Consider the following 20,151-nt stretch of genomic DNA (forward strand, 5'->3'; position numbering starts at 1 on the left):
TATGGAGGAAACTAGTACTGTCTGGAGGAACTAGTACTGTTCTAGTTACTCTCTGTGGGCTGTACTGTCTGGAGGAACTAGTACTGTCAGGAGGAACTAGTACTGTCTGGAGAAACTAGTACTGTCAGGAGGAACTAGTACTGTCTGGAGGAACTAGTACTGTCTGGAGGAACAAGTACTGTCTGGAGGAACTAGTACTGTCTGGAGGAACTTCTACTGTCTGGAGGAACAAGTACTGTCTGGAGGAACCAGTACTGTCTGGAGGAACTAGTACTGTTCTAGTTACTCTCTGTGGGCTGTACTGTCTAGATGAACTAGTACTGTCTGGAGGTTCTAGTACTGTCTGGAGGAACAAGTACTGTCTGGAGGTGCTAGTACTGTTGGAGGAACTAGTACTGTCTGGAGGAACTAGTACTGTCTGGAGGTTCTAGTACTGTCTGGAGGAACTAGTACTGTCTGGGGGAACTAGTACTGTCTGGAGGAACAAGTACTGTCTGGAGGAACTAGTACTGTCTGGAGGAACTTCTACTGTCTGGAGGAACAAGTACTGTCTGGAGGAACTAGTACTGTCTGGAGGAACTAGTACTGTTCTAGTTACTCTCTGTGGGCTGTACTGTCTAGATGAACTAGTACTGTCTGGAGGTTCTAGTACTGTCTGGAGGAACAAGTACTGTCTGGAGGTGCTAGTACTGTCTGGAGGAACTAGTACTGTCTGGAGGAACTAGTACTGTCTGGAGGTTCTAGTACTGTCTGGAGGAACTAGTACTGTCTGGGGGAACTAGTACTGTCTGGAGGAACTAGTACAGTCTGGAGGAACTAGTACTGTCTGGAGGAACAACAGGCTGTACTGTCTGGAGGAACAACAGGCTGTACTGTCTGGAGGAACTGTACTGTCTGGAGGAACAACAGGCTGTACTGTCTGGAGGAACAACAGGCTGTACTGTCTGGAGGAACTAGGACTGTCTGGAGGAACTAGGACTGTCTGGAGGTTCTAGTACTGTCTGGAGGTTCTAGGACTGTCTGGAGGAACTAGGACTGTCTGGAGGAATTAGTACTGTTCTAGTTACGCTCTGTGGGCTGTAATTGTATTGTAATTTCTGAAGTAACTTAATTATCACATTTGACCAAATCACTTCAACTACACAGATTTATATTATTATACCATCACAGTCGGATGAGAACTGCCTAACTCCAAATATGTTTTTTTTTTTTTTTTTACATGAATCAATACCATTGGTTCCCCTTTATGTCTGTTTGAACGTTTCACAACCCCTAGTGCAATGAAATGGATTCAACATAGCTTGTCATCAAAACTCTTAAGTCCATTGGCTCTCAAAGTTGTCCGTCAAACCCTGTATCTCCACCATAGCTCTTGAAGTGAAGTGCTCTTCTCTAGAATAAAGGCTCTTGAAGTGCATACAATCTCTACAATTAGTCAATGACAAAAAACAACAACTATATATTCTTACAACTCTATCATAGGTTTATACAATTGTAACCACTGACCTTTTTCTGTTTATTTTATTTGAGATACATTAACTTTTGCGAAACTGTCACTTTCAATTCATGTGTAATGATTTGTAGTTCTAAAGATGGTTTATTTGGTTTATTTCTATCGTATTTTATGTTTCATAAGAAGAGAATGTACTGTTATGGATATACTATATCCATTTGTTACTATATTGTCATATATTTTTTTTTTTATAAAATACAAATGTGTACTTGTTCACTCAGAGGTTAAGGTTAGCTACATGGTTAGGGTTAGCGAAAAGGCAAAAAAAAAAAACACTTTTGACAATTTGACAAAGCTGTATTGCATCTAGATGTGACTGGTAAATCCTACTTTGGCAGGAAAAAGATAATTGAGTTAACTAGGGCAATTAATATCTGCACTGTTTTATTAGTCATGGAAACACAAACGGTAGGCTATTATCTGTTTTAAAACCTTTCATTATGTGACAATGGATAGGCTAACGGGTAGCTTACAGAATGTAGCCTATTGGAATATAGTCAAATAACAAGGGGCATATTGCAACCATCGATGCTGCTAGATTATCACCAGGTGATGTCTCGTTAAACCATCAATAGCGCTAAATTCACCTGCACAGCTGATCTCAATTGCATCCATTATTGGTCACCTCCTCACCGCTCCCTAAAAGATGATGTCGGTGTTACATTAGTCAGAGATCTGTATTTAATGACGAGATGCTTATGTCGCTGCCCTAACAGTGGGAGTCGTCCCAGAGGCAGGAAGGCAGGCGACAAGCTTAGGTCTGCCTATTAAACCCATAAAAACACAGTAGGTTTATTCTGGACTTATTTTGGTGAGAGTGAGCCCTCTCTTTCTGAACTAAATGATATGACCAGACTGGTGTTGGTCTGAACTAAATGATATGACCAGACTGGTGTTGGTCTGAACTAAATGATATGACCAGACTGGTGTTGGTCTGAACTAAATGATATGACCAGACTGGTGTTGGTCTGAACTAAATGATATGACCAGACTGGTGTTGGTCTGATCTAAATGATATGACCAGACTGGTGTTGGTCTGAACTAAATGATATGACCAGACTGGTGTTGGTCTGAACTAAATGATATGACCAGACTGGTGTTGGTCTGAACTAAATGATATGACCAGACTGGTGTTGGTCTGAACTAAATGATATGTCCAGACTGGTGTTGGTCTGAACTAAATGATATGACCAGACTGGTGTTGGTCTGAACTAAATGATATGACCAGACTGGTGTTGGTCTGAACTAAATGATATGACCAGACTGGTGTTGGTCTGAACTAAATGATATGACCAGACTGGTGTTGGTCTGAACTAAATGATATGACCAGACTGGTGTTGGTCTGAACTAAATGATATGACCAGACTGGTGTTGGTCTGAACTAAATGATATGGCCAGACTGGTGTTGGTCTGAACTAAATGATATGACCAGACTGGTGTTGGTCTGATCTAAATGATATGACCAGGCTGGTGTTGGTCTGAACTAAATGATATGACCAGACTTGTGTGCTGTGACAACAAAAACAGAAATCAGATCTGGATACCTAACACAGTTTAAGGATAGTCTGTGTTGTTAGGTATGGCTGTGTTGTATAGGGTGGGTCTGTGTTGTTAGTTATGGCTGAGATAGGTCTGTGTTGTTAGTTATGGCTGAGATAGGTCTGTGTTGTTAGTTATGGCTGAGATAGGTCTGTGTTGTTAGGTATGGCTGTGTTGTATAGGGTGGGTCTGTGTTGTTAGTTATGGCTGAGATAGGTCTGTGTTGTTAGTTATGGCTGAGATAGGTCTGTGTTGTTAGGTATGGCTGAGATAGGTCTGTGTTGTTAGGTATGGCTGTGTTGTATAGGGTGGGTCTGTGTTGTTAGTTATGGCTGAGATAGGTCTGTGTTGTTAGTTATGGCTGAGATAGGTCTGTGTTGTTAGTTATGGCTGAGATAGGTCTGTGTTGTTAGGTATGGCTGTGTTGTATAGGGTGGGTCTGTGTTGTTAGTTATGGCTGAGATAGGTCTGTGTTGTTAGTTATGGCTGAGATAGGTCTGTGTTGTTAGGTATGGCTGAGATAGGTCTGTGTTGTTAGGTATGGCTGTGTTGTATAGGGTGAGTCTGTGTTGTTAGTTATGGCTGAGATAGGTCTGTGTTGTTAGTTATGGCTGAGATAGGTCTGTGTTGTTAGTTATGGCTGAGATAGGTCTGTGTTGTTAGGTATGGCTGTGTTGTATAGGGTGGGTCTGTGTTGTTAGTTATGGCTGAGATAGGTCTGTGTTGTTAGTTATGGCTGAGATAGGTCTGTGTTGTTAGTTATGGCTGAGATAGGTCTGTGTTGTTAGGTATGGCTGAGATAGGTCTGTGTTGTTAGGTATGGCTGTGTTGTATAGGGTGAGTCTGTGTTGTTAGTTATGGCTGAGATAGGTCTGTGTTGTTAGTTATGGCTGAGATAGGTCTGTGTTGTTAGTTATGGCTGAGATAGGTCTGTGTTGTTAGGTATGGCTGTGTTGTATAGGGTGGGTCTGTGTTGTTAGTTATGGCTGAGATAGGTCTGTGTTGTTAGTTATGGCTGAGATAGGTCTGTGTTGTTAGTTATGGCTGAGATAGGTCTGTGTTGTTAGGTATGGCTGTGTTCTATATGGTTGGTCTGTGTTGCTAGGTATGGCTGAGATAGTTGTGTGTTGTATATGGTGGGTCTGTGTTGCTAGGAATTTCTTTATTTAACCTTTTTTTAACTAGGCAAGTCAGTTAAGAACAAATTCTTATTTACCATGACGGTCTAGGAACAGTGGGCCTTGTTCAGGGGCAGAACGAAAGATTTTTACCTGGTCAGCTTTTCGGTTGCTGGCCCAACACTCTATCCACCAGGCTACCTGCCGCCCCAGTTATCCTGTCTGGCTCTGGCGTTCCGCTAGCGGAACTCCTCCCACATTCCACTGAAAAGGCAGAGAGCGAAATTCAAAAGATATTTTTTAGAAATATTTAACTTTCACACATTAACAAGTCCAATACAGCAAATGAAAGATACACATCTTGTGAATCCAGTCAACATGTCCGATTTTTTAAATGTTTTACAGCGAAAACACCACATATATTTATGTTAGCTCACCACCAAATACAAAAAAGGACAGACATTTTTCACAGCACAGGTAGCATGCACAAAGCCAACCTAACTAACCAAGAACCAACCAAACTAACCAAGAAACAACTTCATCAGATGACAGTCTTATAACATGTTATACAATAAATCTATGTTTTGTTCGAAAAATGTGCATATTTGAGGTATAAATCAGTTTTACATTGCAGCTACCATCACAGCTACCGTCACAAATAGGACCGAAGCAGCCAGAGTAATTACAGACACCAACGTCAAATACCTAAATACTCATCATAAAACATTTCTGAAAAATCGATGGTGTACAGCAAATTAAAGACAAACATCTTGTGAATCCAGCCAATATTTCCGATTTTTTAAGTGTTTTACAGCGAAAACACAATATAGCATTATATTAGCTTACTACAATAGCCTACCACACTACCGCATTCATTCATCAAGGCACGTTAGCGATAGCAATAGGCACGTTAGCGATAGCGAATAAACCAGCAAAAGATATATAATTTTTGACTAACCTTGATAAGCTTCATCAGATGACAGTCCTATAACATCAGGTTATACATACACTTATGTTTTGTTCGAAAATGTGCATATTTAGAGCTGAAATCAGTGGTTATACATTGTGCTAACGTAGCATCTTTTTCCCACAACGTCCGGATATTTTTCTGACACTTTTTCTGACACACATATTCTGACCAAATAACTATTCATAAACATAACTAAAAAATACATGTTGTATAGGAAATGATAGATACACTAGTTCTTAATGCAATCGCCGTGTTAGAATTCTAAAAATAACTTCATTACGATATGCAGTTTACGTTATGGCGAGAGCGTGCCCAAAACCTGGCCGCAAACGACTAGTTCACATGTACGACAGATATATGAAATAACATCATAAAATGGGTCCTACTTTTGCTGATCTTCCATCAGAATGTTGTACAAGGGGTCCTTTGTCCAGAACAATCGTTGTTTGGTTTTAGAACGGCCTTTTTCCCTCTCGATTTAGCAAGCACACTTGCCAAGTGGCGCGAATCTCTCCATCGTCAACAAACTCAGAGAACGGAACACGGCAAAACTCCCGAAAAAATTTCAATAATCTGATTAAACTATATTGAAAAAACATACTTTACGATGATATTGTCACATGTATCAAATAAAATCAAAGCCGGAGATATTAGTCGTCCGTAACGACAGCTTATCAGAAGGCAAATCCAGGTCCCTTCTTGCGCTCTCCAGAAAACAGGAAACTGGTGACACGTCATGCCAAGAGCTATTATTCGACCCCAGATCAAGTTACACACTCAATTTCTTCTCTCACTGCTTATCGACATCTAGTGGAAGACGTATGAAGTGCATCTAAACTAATAAATATCAAAGACTTTAATAGGCAGGCCCTAGAACAGTGCATCGATTTCAGATTTTCCACTTCCTGTCAGGAAGTTTGCTGCAAAAGGAGTTCTGTTTTACTCACAGATATAATTCAAACGGTTTTAGAAACTAGAGAGTGTTTTCTATCCAATAGTAATAATAATATGCATATTGTACGAGCAAGAATTGAGTACGAGGCCGTTTAAATTGGGCACGATTTTCCCCCAAAGTGAAAACAGCGCCCTCTGTCCTCACCAGGTTAAGGCTGAGTTGTATGGGGTAGGTCCGTGTTGTTAGGTATGGCTGAGTTGTTTAAGACTATTCTCCGTACAGATATACGATCTTAATTTGAGCCAGTATACTACAGCAGGAAAATGATCTTGCTTCAACGGGAATAGTGAATTGTTATGTGGAATATTTCAGAATCCTTTTTAAATCTCAATTACGCTACAGGTCCAACATTTTCTGCTGTTTATTAAAATGCATGTAACAACAGGGTGATCAAATTAAGATCCTACATCTGCACATCATGAGGAATATAGGTAGATGCCTGGTTACTACTACATGTTTGTTCACATCTGAAGAGTGTTTTGCATCTGTAACTAATATCTACACTCTTATAAAAAAATGTGCTATCTGGAACCTAAAACGGTTCTTCTGTCCCCATAGCAGAACCCTTTGAAGAACCCGTTTTGGTTCCAGGTAGAACCCTTTTGGGTTCCAGGCAAAACCTTTTCGACAGAGGGTTCTACATGGAACCCAGAAGGTGCGTTAAAGATTCTATTGAGCAAGCACACACAAATACACACACACACACGCGCACACACAAACACACACACACACACACACATAAACACACACAAACACATAAACACACACACATAAACACACACACACACACACACACACACACACACACACACACACACACACACACACACACACACACACACACACACACACACACACACACACACACACACATAAACACACACACACACACACACACACACACATAAACACACACACACACACACACACACACACTTATCTACGGGCAAACCATGAGGACATCTCTTTGTTTCTGAAAACCATCTCTTCATATCGTTTTAAATCTCTATAAATGTCAAGGACAGGTTATCAACAGGGCAAACCCAGTCCAAGAGAGTAGAGCAGGAAACCATGAGGACATCTCTTTGTTTCTGAATAACATCTCTTTATATCTCTTTAAATCTCTAAAATTAAAGGACAGGTTATCAACAGTCCAAGAGAGAAGAGCAGGAAGCCTTGAGGACATGCATTTTTTCTGAATATTAGTAGAGGGAAAGAGAAATCCATTGGATGGCCTCTTGATTTGATGTTACATACTGCAAACATACATACTGTCTCAATCTCATCCTGCATGCTGTCTCAGTCTCTGCCTGCATGCTGTCTCCTCCTCATCCTGCATCCTGTCTCCTCCTCATCCTGCATGCTGTCTCAGTCTCTTCCTGCATGCTGTCTCCTCCTCATCCTGCATGCTGTCTCAATCTCTTCCTGCATGCTGTCTCCTCCTCTTCCTGCATGTTGTCTCATCCTGCATGCTGTCTCATCCTGCATGCTTACTCAATGTATTCCTGCATGCTGTCTCCTCCTCTTCCTGCATGCTGTCTCATCCTGGATGCTGTCTCATCCTGCATGCTTACTCAATCTTTTCCTGCATGCTGTCTCCTCCTCTTCCTGCATGCTGTCTCAATCTCTTCCTGCATGCTGTCTCAATCTCTTCCTGCATGCTGTCTCCTCCTCATCCTGCATGCTGTCTCAATCTCTTCCTGCATGCTGTCTCAATCTCTTCCTGCATGCTGTCTCCTCCTCATCCTGCATGCTGTCTCAATCTCTTCCTGCATGCTGTCTCAATCTCATCCTGCATGCTGTCTCCTCCTCTTCATGCATGCTGTCTCCTCTTCATCCTGCATGCTGTCTCCTCCTCATCCTGCATGCTGTCTCCTCTTCATCCTGCATGCTGTCTCCTCCTCATCCTGCATGCTGTCTCAATCTCATCCTGCATGCTGTCTCCTCCTCTTCATGCATGCTGTCTCCTCTTCATCCTGCATGCTGTCTCAGTCTCTTCCTGCATGCTGTCTCCTCCTCATCCTGCATGCTGTCTCCTCCTCATCCTGCATGCTGTCTCATTCTCTTCCTGCATGCTGTCTCAGTCTCTTCCTGCATGCTGTCTCCTCCTCATCCTGCATGCTGTCTCCTCCTCATCCTGCATGCTGTCTCCTCCTCATCCTGCATGCTGTCTCCTCCTCATCCTGCATGCTGTCTCCTCCTCATCCTGCATGCTGTCTCCTCCTCATCCTACATGCTGTCTCCTCCTCTTCATGCATGCTGTCTCCTCCTCATCCTGCATGCTGTCTCCTCCTCATCCTGCATGCTGTCTCATTCTCATCCTGCATGCTGTCTCAATCTCTTCCTGCATGCTGTCTCCTCCTCATCCTGCATGCTGTCTCCTCCTCATCCTGCATGCTGTCTCATTCTCATCCTGCATGCTGTCTCAATCTCTTCCTGCATGCTGTCTCCTCCTCATCCTACATGCTGTCTCATCCTGCATGCTGTCTCAGTCTCTTCCTGCATGCTGTCTCCTCCTCATCCTACATGCTGTCTCCTCCTCATTCTACATGCTGTCTCCTCCTCATCCTACATGCTGTCTCATCCTGCATGCTGTCTCAGTCTCTTTCTGCATGCTGTCTCCTCCTCATCCTGCATGCTGTCTCCTCCTCATCCGGCATGCTGTCTCCTCCTCTTCCTGCATGCTGTCTCCTTCTCATCCTACATGCTGTCTCATCCTGCATGTTGTCTCCTCCTGCATGCTGTCTCATCCTGCATGCTGTCTAAATCTCTTCCTGCATGCGCTCTCCTCCTTTTCTGGCATGCTGTCTCCTCCTCATCGTGCATGCTCTCTCCTCCTCATCCTACATGCTGTCTCCTCCTCTTCCTGCATGCTGTCTCCTCTTCATCCTACATGCTGTCTCCTCCTCTTCCTGCATGCTGTCTCCTCTTCATCCTACATGCTGTCTCCTCCTCTTCCTGCATGCTGTCTCCTCTTCATCCTGCATGCTGTCTCCTCCTCATCCTGCATGCTGTCTCATTCTCATCCTGCATGCTGTCTCAATCTCTTCCTGCATGCTGTCTCCTCCTCATCCTACATGCTGTCTCATCCTGCATGCTGTCTCAGTCTCTTCCTGCATGCTGTCTCCTCCTCATCCTACATGCTGTCTCCTCCTCATTCTACATGCTGTCTCCTCCTCATCCTACATGCTGTCTCATCCTGCATGCTGTCTCAGTCTCTTTCTGCATGCTGTCTCCTCCTCATCCTGCATGCTGTCTCCTCCTCATCCGGCATGCTGTCTCCTCCTCTTCCTGCATGCTGTCTCCTTCTCATCCTACATGCTGTCTCATCCTGCATGCTGTCTCCTCCTGCATGCTGTCTCATCCTGCATGCTGTCTCAATCTCTTCCTGCATGCGCTCTCCTCCTTTTCTGGCATGCTGTCTCCTCCTCATCGTGCGTGCTCTCTCCTCCTCATCCTACATGCTGTCTCCTCCTCTTCCTGCATGCTGTCTCCTCTTCATCCTACATGCTGTCTCCTCCTCTTCCTGCATGCTGTCTCCTCTTCATCCTACATGCTGTCTCCTCCTCTTCCTGCATGCTGTCTCCTCTTCATCCTGCATGCTGTCTCCTCCTCATCCTGCATGCTGTCTCCTCCTCATCCTGCATGCTTTCTCAATCTCTTCCTGCATGCTGTCTCAATCTCTTCCTGCATGCTGTCTCCTCCTCATCCTGCATGCTGTCTCCTCCTCTTCATGCATGCTGTCTCCTCCTCATCCTGCATGCTGTCTCAATCTCTTCCTGCATGCTGTCTCAATCTCTTCCTGCATGCTGTCTCAATCTCATCCTGCATGCTGTCTCCTCCTCTTCATGCATGCTGTCTCCTCCTCTTCCTGCATGCTGTCTCAATCTCATCATGCATGCTGTCTCCTCCTCTTCATGCATGCTGTCTCCTCCTCATCCTGCATGCTGTCTCAATCTCTTCCTGCATGCTGTCTCAATCTCATCCTGCATGCTGTCTCCTCCTCTTCATGCATGCTGTCTCCTCCTCTTCCTGCATGCTGTCTCAATCTCTTCATGCATGCTGTCTCCTCCTCTTCATGCATGCTGTCTCCTCCTCTTCCTGCATGCTGTCTCCTCCTCATCCTGCATGCTGTCTCCTCCTCATCCTACATGCTGTCTCCTCCTCTTCCTGCATGCTGTCTCCTCCTCATCCTGCATGCTGTCTCCTCCTCTTCCTGCATGCTGTCTCAATCTCTTCATGCATGCTGTCTCCTCCTCTTCATGCATGCTGTCTCCTCCTCTTCCTGCATGCTGTCTCCTCCTCTTCCTACATGCTGTCTCCTCCTCATCCTGCATCCTGTCTCCTCCTCATCCTACATGCTGTCTCATCCTCTTCATGCATGCTGTCTCCTCCTCTTCCTGCATGCTGTCTCAATCTCTTCATGCATGCTGTCTCCTCCTCTTCATGCATGCTGTCTCCTCCTCTTCCTGCATGCTGTCTCCTCCTCATCCTGCATGCTGTCTCCTCCTCATCCTACATGCTGTCTCCTCCTCATCCTGCATGCTGTCTCCTCCTCATCCTGCATGCTGTCTCCTCCTCATCCTGCATGTTGTCTCCTCCTCATCCTGCATGCTGTCTCCTCCTCATCCTGCATGCTGTCTCCTCCTCATCCTGCATGCTGTCTCCTCCTCTTCATGCATGCTGTCTCCTCCTCTTCCTGCATGCTGTCTCCTCCTCTTCATGCATGCTGTCTCCTCCTCTTCCTGCATGCTGTCTCCTCCTCTTCCTGCATGTTGTCTCCTCCTCTTCCTGCATGCTGTCTCAATCTCTTCCTGCATGCTGTCTCAATCTCTTCCTGCATGATGTCTCAATCTCATCCTGCATGCTGTCTCCTCCTCTTCATGCATGCTGTCTCCTCCTCATCCTGCATGCTGTCTCCTCCTCTTCATGCATGCTGTCTCCTCCTCATCCTGCATGCTGTCTCCTCCTCTTCCTGCATACTGTCTCAATCTCTTCCTGCATGCTGTCTCCTCCTCTTCCTGCATGCTGTCTCAATCTCTTCCTGCATGCTGTCTCAATCTCATCCGGCATGCTGTCTCAATCTCTTCCTGCATGCTGTCTCCTCCTCTTCATGCATGCTGTCTCAATCTCTTCCTGCATGCTGTCTCCTCCTCTTCCTGCATGCTGTCTCAATCTCTTCCTGCATGCTGTCTCAATCTCATCCTGCATGCTGTCTCCTCCTCATCCTGCATGCTGTCTCAATCTCATCCGGCATGCTGTCTCAATCTCTTCCGGCATGCTGTCTCAATCTCTTCCTGCATGCTGTCTCCTCCTCTTCATGCATGCTGTCTCAATCTCTTCCTGCATGCTGTCTCCTCCTCTTCATGCATTCTGTCTCAATCTCTTCCTGCATGCTGTCTCCTCCTCTTCCTGCATGCTGTCTCAATCTCTTCCTGCATGCTGTCTCAATCTCATCCTGCATGCTGTCTCCTTCTCATCCTGCATGCTGTCTCAATCTCATCCGGCATGCTGTCTCAATCTCTTCCTGCATGCTGTCTCAATCTCTTCCTGCATGCTGTCTCCTCCTTTCGCAGCTCTTTAGTCACTGCTTTATCCTAATTTAATCTTGCTCATGCAGCAATCTATTTTTGAGTCCATTATCAAGTATGCCACAGTCTTTCACTAGTCAGTTTTTCAGATTAAAATATTCACACATTTTGCTCAGTGTGTTGAACTCAGCCATGTACTGGTCTAAACTTACTACCACTTTCTGATCATGAGTGAAAAATGTGTATCTCTCAAATGGGATGTTCTGGTTTGGTACAAAGTACTCCTCAAAACGTAGTCAGGAGCTCAAACAATTCCAAGCTTGCCTCGTCTAGCTGAAAGCTATTGTAAATGTCCAATGCATCCTCTCCAATAACATGCATAACAATGGAAGCTTCAATTTGTCACCATCTTCCACTGGCTGCTAGGTAGATATTGCATCTCTGCTTGAAATGTTTCCAGCTGTCGGCTAGATTGCCTGTTTACTGCACAGGAGTTGGAGGACTAAGCCCATCTATGACGGGAAGCGCTCAGGGAACAGGTACTTTTAACTCTTACAGTATCTCATCAACTTTCACGTCAACAGATACCACTGCAGCCTCGTTCTCGCTGCTGCGTATTGCTGCCATCACTCTCGCTAGATAGCATTTTAGACTTCTCATGTCGCTTGACTTATGGTAGAGTGTTACATTTTCATCTCGGAAAGTTGAAGTTGCAGAGTGATGCCAACGGGGAGGATGTCACGGGTGGTTTAGTAAAATGGGGAAGTCACGGGTGGTTAGTGAGGTGGGGGAGGTCACGGGTGGTTAGTTAGGTGGGGGAGGTCACAGATGGTTAGTAAGGTGGGGGAGGTCACAGATGGTTAGTAAGGTGGGGGAGGTCACAGCTGGTTAGTTAGGTGGGGGAGGTCACGGGTGATTAGTTAGGTGGGGGAGGTCACAGATGGTTAGTTAGGTGGGGGAGGTCATGGATGGTTAGTTAGGTGGGGGAGGTCACGGGTGGTTAGTTAGGTGGGGGAGGTCACAGATGGTTAGTTAGGTGGGGGAGGTCATGGATGGTTAGTTGGGTTGGGGAGGTCACGGGTGGTTAGTGAGGTGGGGGAGGTCACAGATGGTTAGTTAGGTGGGGGAGGTCACGGGTGGTTAGTGAGGTGGGGGAGCTCACGGGTGGTTAGTGAGGTGGGGGAGGTCATGGATGGTTAGTTATGTGGGGGAGGTCATGGATGGTTAGTTAGGTGGGGGAGGTCACGGGTGGTTAGTGAGGTGGGGGAGCTCACGGGTGGCTAGTGAGGTGGGGGAGGTCATGGATGGTTAGTGAGGTGGGGGAGCTCACGGGTGGTTAGTGAGGTGGGGGAGATCATGGATGGTTAGTGAGATGGGGGAGATCATGGATGGTTAGTTAGGTGGGGGAGGTCACGGGTGGTTAGTTAGGTGGGGGAGATCATGGATGGTTAGTGAGGTGGGGGAGATCATGGATGGTTAGTTGGGTTGGGGAGGTCACGGGTGGTTAGTGAGGTGGGGAAGGTCACGGATGGTTAGTGAGGTGGGGGAGGTCACGGATGGTTAGTGAGGTGGGGGAGGTCACGGGTGGTTAGTGAGGTGGGGGAGCTCACGGGTGGTTAGTGAGGTGGGGGAGGTCATGGGTGGTTAGCGAGGTGGGGGACGTCACGGGTGGTTAGCGAGGTGGGGGAGGTCACGGGTGGTTAGTGAGGTGGGGGAGGTCACGGGTGGTTAGTTAGGTGGCTTCTTATGGCTGAGATCCCGTTAACGGGATCCGTATGACAACAGACAGTGAAAGTGCAGAGCGCCAAATTCAAACAACAGAAATCTCATAATTAAAATTCCTCAAACATACATTTATCTTATACCATTTTAAAGGTAATCTTGTTGTTAATCCCACCAAAGTGTCCGATTTCAAATAGGCTTTACAGCGAAAGCACCACAAACGATTATATTAGGTCACCGCAAAATCACAGAAAAACACCGCCATTTATCCAGCCAAAGACAGGAGTCACAAAAAGCAGAAAAAGAGATTAAATTAATCACTAACCTTTGATGATCTTCATCAGATGACACTCATAGGACTTCATGTTACACAATACATATATGTTTTGTTCGATAAAGTTTATATTTATATCCAATATCCTCAGTTTACATTGGCGCCCTGTTCAGAAATGCCTCCAAAATATCCGGAAAAATTGCAGAGAGAGAGTCACGTCAAATAACATAAATACTAATCATAAACTTTCATGAAAGATACATGTTTTACATAGAATTAAAGATACACTTGTTCTTAATGCAACCGCTGTGTCAGATTTCAAAAAGCTTTACGGCAAAAGCACAATATTCAATAATCTGAGAACAGCGTTCATCCACAAAAGGAAGCCATACAGTTACCCGCCAAATTGTGCAGTCAACAAAACTCATAAAAAGCATTATAAATCTTCACTTACCTTTGCTGATCTTCATTGGAATGCACTCAGACAAGGTTCTACAGACTGTTGACATCTAGTGGAAGCCGTAGGAAGTGCAAACTCATCCATATCCCACTGTGTATTCAATAGGGGCTGGGTTGAAAATTGACCAACCTCAGATTTCCCACTTCCTGTTTGGATTTTTTCTCAGGTTTTTGCCTGCCATATGAGTTCTGTTATACTCACAGACATCCTTCAAACAGTTTTAGAAACTTCAGAGTGTTTTATATCCAATATTAATAATAATATGCATATCTTAGCAACTGGGACTGAGGAGCAGGCAGTTTACTATGGGCACCTCTGGGTACCTTTCATCCAAGCTACTCAATACTGCCCCTGCAGCCATAAGAAGTTAGGTGGGGGAGGTCACGGGTGGTTAGTTGGGTGGAGGAGGTCACGGGTGGTTAGTTGGGTGGGGGAGGTCACGGGTGGTTAGTTAGGTGGGGGCGGTCACGGGTGGTTAGTTAGGTGGGGGTGGTCACGGGTGGTTAGTTAGGTGGGGGCGGTCACGGGTGGTTAGTTAGGTGGGGGTGGTCATGGGTGGTTAGTTAGGTGGGGGAGGTCACAGATGGTTAGTGAGGTGGGGGAGGTCACGGGTGGTTAGTGAGGTGGGGGAGGTCACGGGTGGTTAGTGAGGTGGGGGAGGTCACGGTGGTTAGTGAGGTGGGGGAGGTCACGGGTGGTTAGTGAGGTGGGGGAGGTCACGGGTGGTTAGTTAGGTGGGGGAGGTCATGGGTGGTTGGTGAGGTGTGGAAGGTCACGGTGGTTAGTTATGTGGGGGAGGTCATGGGTGGTTGGTGAGGTGGGGGAGGTCACGGGTGGTTAGTTAGGTGGGGAAGTCACGGGTGGTTAGTTAGGTGGGGGATGTCACGGGTTGTTTAGTAAAATGGGGAAGTCACGGGTGGTTAGTTGGGTGGGGGAGGTCACGGGTGGTTAGTTGGGTGGGGGAGATCACGGGTGGTTAGTTAGGTGGGGGAGGTTACAGGTAGGTAGTTAGGTGGGGGAGGTCACAGGGGTTTAGTTAGGTGAGGAAGTCATGGTTGGTTAATTAGGTGAGTCTATGGTGCTGTGGAACCATGCTACATAACAATAGATGATCACTTCAGAGAGAGAGAGAGAGAGAGGCACACAGAGAGAGAGACACACACAGAGAGAGAGACACGCACACAGAGAGAGAGAGAGAGAGGCACACAGAGAGAGAGAGAGAGAGAGAGAGGCACACACACAGAGAGACACGCACACACAGAAATTGAGACACGCACACACAGAAAGAGAGAGACGCACGCACAGAGATTGAGACACGCACACACAGAGAGAGAGACGCACACACAGAGATTGAGACACGCACACACAGAGATTGAGACACGCACACACAGAGAGAGAGAGGCACACACAGAGAGAGACACAAGCAGGAAGACAGGGGAGGGGAAGATACGCGAAGACCTGTCTTTCCACTACCTCCTCTTCCACCTACTCCCATAGAACAGCTGTGTTGGGTCTTTACTTGGATGCTGCTGTGTATTTAACAAGGCTTTGTATAATTACTGCCATTTCTCCTACTCCGAGTGGGAAAGGAATGTGGTGTGTGCGTGCGGGTGCGTGCGCGTGTGCGTGCGCGTGTGCGCATGCGTACGTGCGTGTGATAGCGCCAGGTGCAGATGTTATTGAACAGAGTGGGAGCTATACAGTAGACTCTAATTGAAACCAAGAGATTCAGCTGAAAGTGCCTGAATGAAGAAGCAGGGAAGAGAAAGGAGAGAGGAGTTAAGGAGGAGAGAAGTAAGAGGAGGAACGTTGCCTTCTAGACTGTCTGAGGGTTGCACAGAAACTGAACTTGACCGTGTTAAACAACGTTATTCCGATTCAATTTAATAAATTATTTTGTTGTATGTTGAAAAAGTCGGAATTCATGCAAAACGCTATTTACAACATGAATTGTGTTAGGATATAAAAAATGATTTTATCAAGCAAGACTATGCTACATATTATCTCTGGGATGCTCAAGATGACAAATCAGAGCAAGATTACTTAATGTGAGTACGTTATTTACCGTCAGAGGTGAATGTATCAAACCAATTGCCTCGATAAAAGTGTTTAGTTGTTGTGCACTATCCTCAAACAAAAGCATGGTATTTTTTCGCTGTAATAGCTACTGTAAATTGGACACTGCAGTTAGATTAACAATCATTTAAGCTTTCTGACGATATAAGACATGTCTATGTCCCGGAAAGTTGGCTGTTGTTTACAAGGCTATTATCATCACATATCGCATATTGAGCACCAACTAATCCAAAAATTATAGTGATAATAATAATAATTTACTGCTTACTATGCAGCTGTTATTATTCAGTCCCTCTACATATTTGGCAGCAATAGGAGTTGTTGCTCCTTCGCCCAAGAGTATTTTTCGTTTTTTCTCTGTGTTTAATTAGTTCAAATGTGAAATTAATGTAGTAATTTCTGTGAATAATTGATCTCTTCGTGAGGAATATTTCTCACAGTAAAGGAACATTTTTACTTCTGTTTCTACCTCTCTCTCTCTCTCTCTCTCTCTCTCTCTCTCTTTCTCTCTCTCTCTTTGTCTCCTTCTGTCTGTCTGTCTTCCTCTCTCTCTCTCACTCTCTCACTCAACCCACCTATCACAGACCCCCTCAGTGCTTCTCTACCTCTCAGTCTCTCCACATCACCATTTTCACTGTCCCCTACTGTGAATCTACCTTTACTCTGTCTCCCTTGCCCGCGGCTCTCTAAGTGCTCTCCTCTAGCTCACCATGGCCTTATAGTGCTTTCGGAAAGTATTTAGACCCCTTGACTTTTTCCACATTTTGTTAACTTACAGCCTTTTTCTAAAATGAATTTTAAAAACGAAATCCTCACTAATCTACACTCAATACCCTATAATGACAAAGCAAAAACAAAAAACAGAAACACCTTATTTACGTAAGTATTTAGACCCCTTGCCATGATACTCGAAATTGAGCTCAGGTGCATCCTGTTTCCATTGATCATCCTTGAGATGTTTCTACAACTTGATTGGAGTCCACCTGTGGTAAATTCAATTGATTGGACATGATTTGGAAAGGCACACACCTGTCTATATATGGTCCCACAGTTGGAAGTACATGTCAGAGAAAAAAAACATTCCATGAGGTCGAAGGAATTGTCCGTAGAGCCCTAAGACAGGGCACAGATCTGGTGAAGGGTACCAAAAAATGGCTGCAGCATGGAAGGTCCCCAAGAACACAGTGGCCTCCATCATTCTTAAGTGGAAGAAGTTAGGAACCACCAACCACCAAACTGAGCAATTGGGAGAAGAGCCATGGTCAGGGAGGTGACCAAGAACCCGATGGTCACTCTGACAGAGCTCTAGAGTTCCTCTGTGGAGATGGGAGAAGGACAACCATCTCTGCAGCACTCCACCAATCAGGCCTTTATGCTAGAGTGGCCAGACGGAAGCCACTCTTCAGTAAAAGGCACATGACAGCCTGCTTGCCAAACGGCACCTAAAGGACCCATAGACTATAAGAAACACGATTCTCTGGTCTGATGAATCCAAGATTGAACTCTTTGACTTGAATGCCAAGCGTCATGTCTGGAGGAAACCTGGCACCATCCCTATGGTGAACCATGGTGTTGGTAGCATCATGCTGTGGGGATGTTTTTCATTGGCAGGGACTGGGAGACCAGTCAGGATCGCGGCAAAGATGATCGGAGCAAAATACAGAAAGATCCTTAATGAAAACCTAATCCAGAGCGCTCAGGACATTAGACTGGGGAGAAGGTTCACCTGCCATCAGGACAACAACCCTAAACACAAAGCCAAGACAATGCAGGAGTGGCTTTGGGACAAGTCTCTGAATGTCCTTGAGTGGCCCAGCCAGAAGCCGGACTTGAACTCGACCGAACATCTCTGGAGAGACCTGAAAATAGCTGTGCAGCGATGCTCCCCATCCAACCTGACAGAGCTTGAGATGATCTGCAGAAAGGAATGAGAGAAACTCCTCAAATAGAGGTGCAGCAAGCTTGTCATCGCTGCCAAAGGTACTTCAACAAAGTACTGAGTAAAGGGTCTGAATAGTTATGTAAATGTGATATAATTTTTTTTTATAAAACCTTTTTTAGCTTTGTCATTATGGGTTATTGTGTGTAGATTAATAAAAAAATATACATATATTTTGATCAATTTTAGAGTAACTTTGTAACGTAACAACCTGTGGAAAAAGTTAACTAGTCTGAATACTTTCCGAATGCACTGTTTTTGCCATAGCCCTACACACCTGATTCAAATCATCAACACCTGAATCAAATCAAAATCAAATGTATTTATAAAGCCCTTCTTACATCAGCTGATGTCTCAAAGTGCTGTACAGAAACCCAGCCTAAGACCCCTAACAGCAAGCAATGCAGGTGTAGAAGCACAGCGGCTAGGAAAAACTCCCTAGAAAGGCCAAAACCTAGGACGAAACCAGGCTATGAGGGGTGGCCAGTCCTCTTATGGCTGTGCCGGGTGGAGATTATAACAGAACATGGCCAAGATGTTCAAATGTTCATAAATGACCAGCATGGTCAAATAATAATAATCACAGTAGTTGTCGAGGGTGCAGCAAGTCAGCACCTCAGGAGTAAATATCAGTTGGCTTTTCATAGCCGATCATTGAGAGTATCTCTACCGCTCCTGCGGTCTCTAGAGAGTTGAAAACAGCAGGTCTGGGACAGGTAACGCGTCCGGTGAACAGGTCAGGGTTCCATAGCCGGAGGCAGAACAGTTGAAACTGGAGAAGCAGCACGGCCAGGGGGACTGGGGACAGCAAGGAGTCATCATGCCAGGTAGTCCTGAGGCATGGTCCTAGGGCTCAGGTCCTCCGAGAGAGAGAAAGAAAGAGAGAAAGAGAGAATTAGAGAGAGCATACTTAAATTCACACAGGACACCGGATAAGACAGGAGAAATACTCCAGATATAACAGACTGACCCGATCCCCCCGACACATAAACTACTGCAGCATAAATACTGGAGGCTGAGACAGGAGGGGTCGGGAGACACTGTGGCCCCATCCGATGATAGGGCCAAACAGGACAGGGCCAAACAGGCAGGATTTAACCCCACCCACTTTGCCAAAGCACAGCCCCCACACCACTAGAGGGATATCTTCAACCACCAACTAACCATCCTGAGACAAGGCCGAGTATAGCCCACAAAGGTCTCCGCCAAGGCACAACCCAAAGGGGGGCGCCAACCGGCTCTATAGTGCAGTGGAGGCTCATAATAATGTCTGGAATGGAGCGAAATGGAATAGCATCAAACACCTGGAAACCATGTATTTGATATATTTGATACCATTTCTCTAATTCCTCTCCAGCCATTACCACGAGCCCACCCTCCTCAGTTAAGGTGCCACCAATCTCCTGTTGTGTACCGAAGAAAATGAAAATGCCCAGGGACCAGGGACCAATGGGGTGCATGGACTATCTAACGCTGTATAATATGTAGCTAGTTCAACAGGAAATAGTCATCCCTGATGCTTAGTGATTTGCATACGTAATGCTTTTTAAAATGTCATAATATGAAAACGTCTTTCTATGATATGTAGTGCGTTTCTTTAAGTAATCCTATTCCCTCACGTTGTTGCTTAATATTTTAGAAAATCAAAGATATTCTGGGGAAAAAAATGCAGATGTTGAATTTTTGTTGTTGTCTGTGGATCAGAATAGAACTCATTATACCTTCAGGAAATGTGTTGTTATGTAATTTGTCCTGAATTTGCAATATTCGTGTACCACATGTATATCATTACAATTTTAAATAGAATATTAATTTCAGAGAAAAGTCTGAGAATATATATATATTTTTTTTTTTGAGTACTGTATATTTTAATACATCTCTTGACAATACTTTTTAAATTAAAGTTGGCTAACTAGTGATGAATAAATTACCTTACACCCCAAAACATTTGAAAAAGGATTATCGGTTATTAATCGTGATCGGTAATAGCCTGGGGATTTTGATTCCCACAATTAACAGCAGCTTTGGATACTAGTGTCTATCAAACAGCCATA

This window comes from Salvelinus namaycush, chromosome 20 (assembly GCF_016432855.1).
Source record: "Salvelinus namaycush isolate Seneca chromosome 20, SaNama_1.0, whole genome shotgun sequence".
NCBI classification, from domain to species: domain Eukaryota; kingdom Metazoa; phylum Chordata; class Actinopteri; order Salmoniformes; family Salmonidae; genus Salvelinus; species Salvelinus namaycush.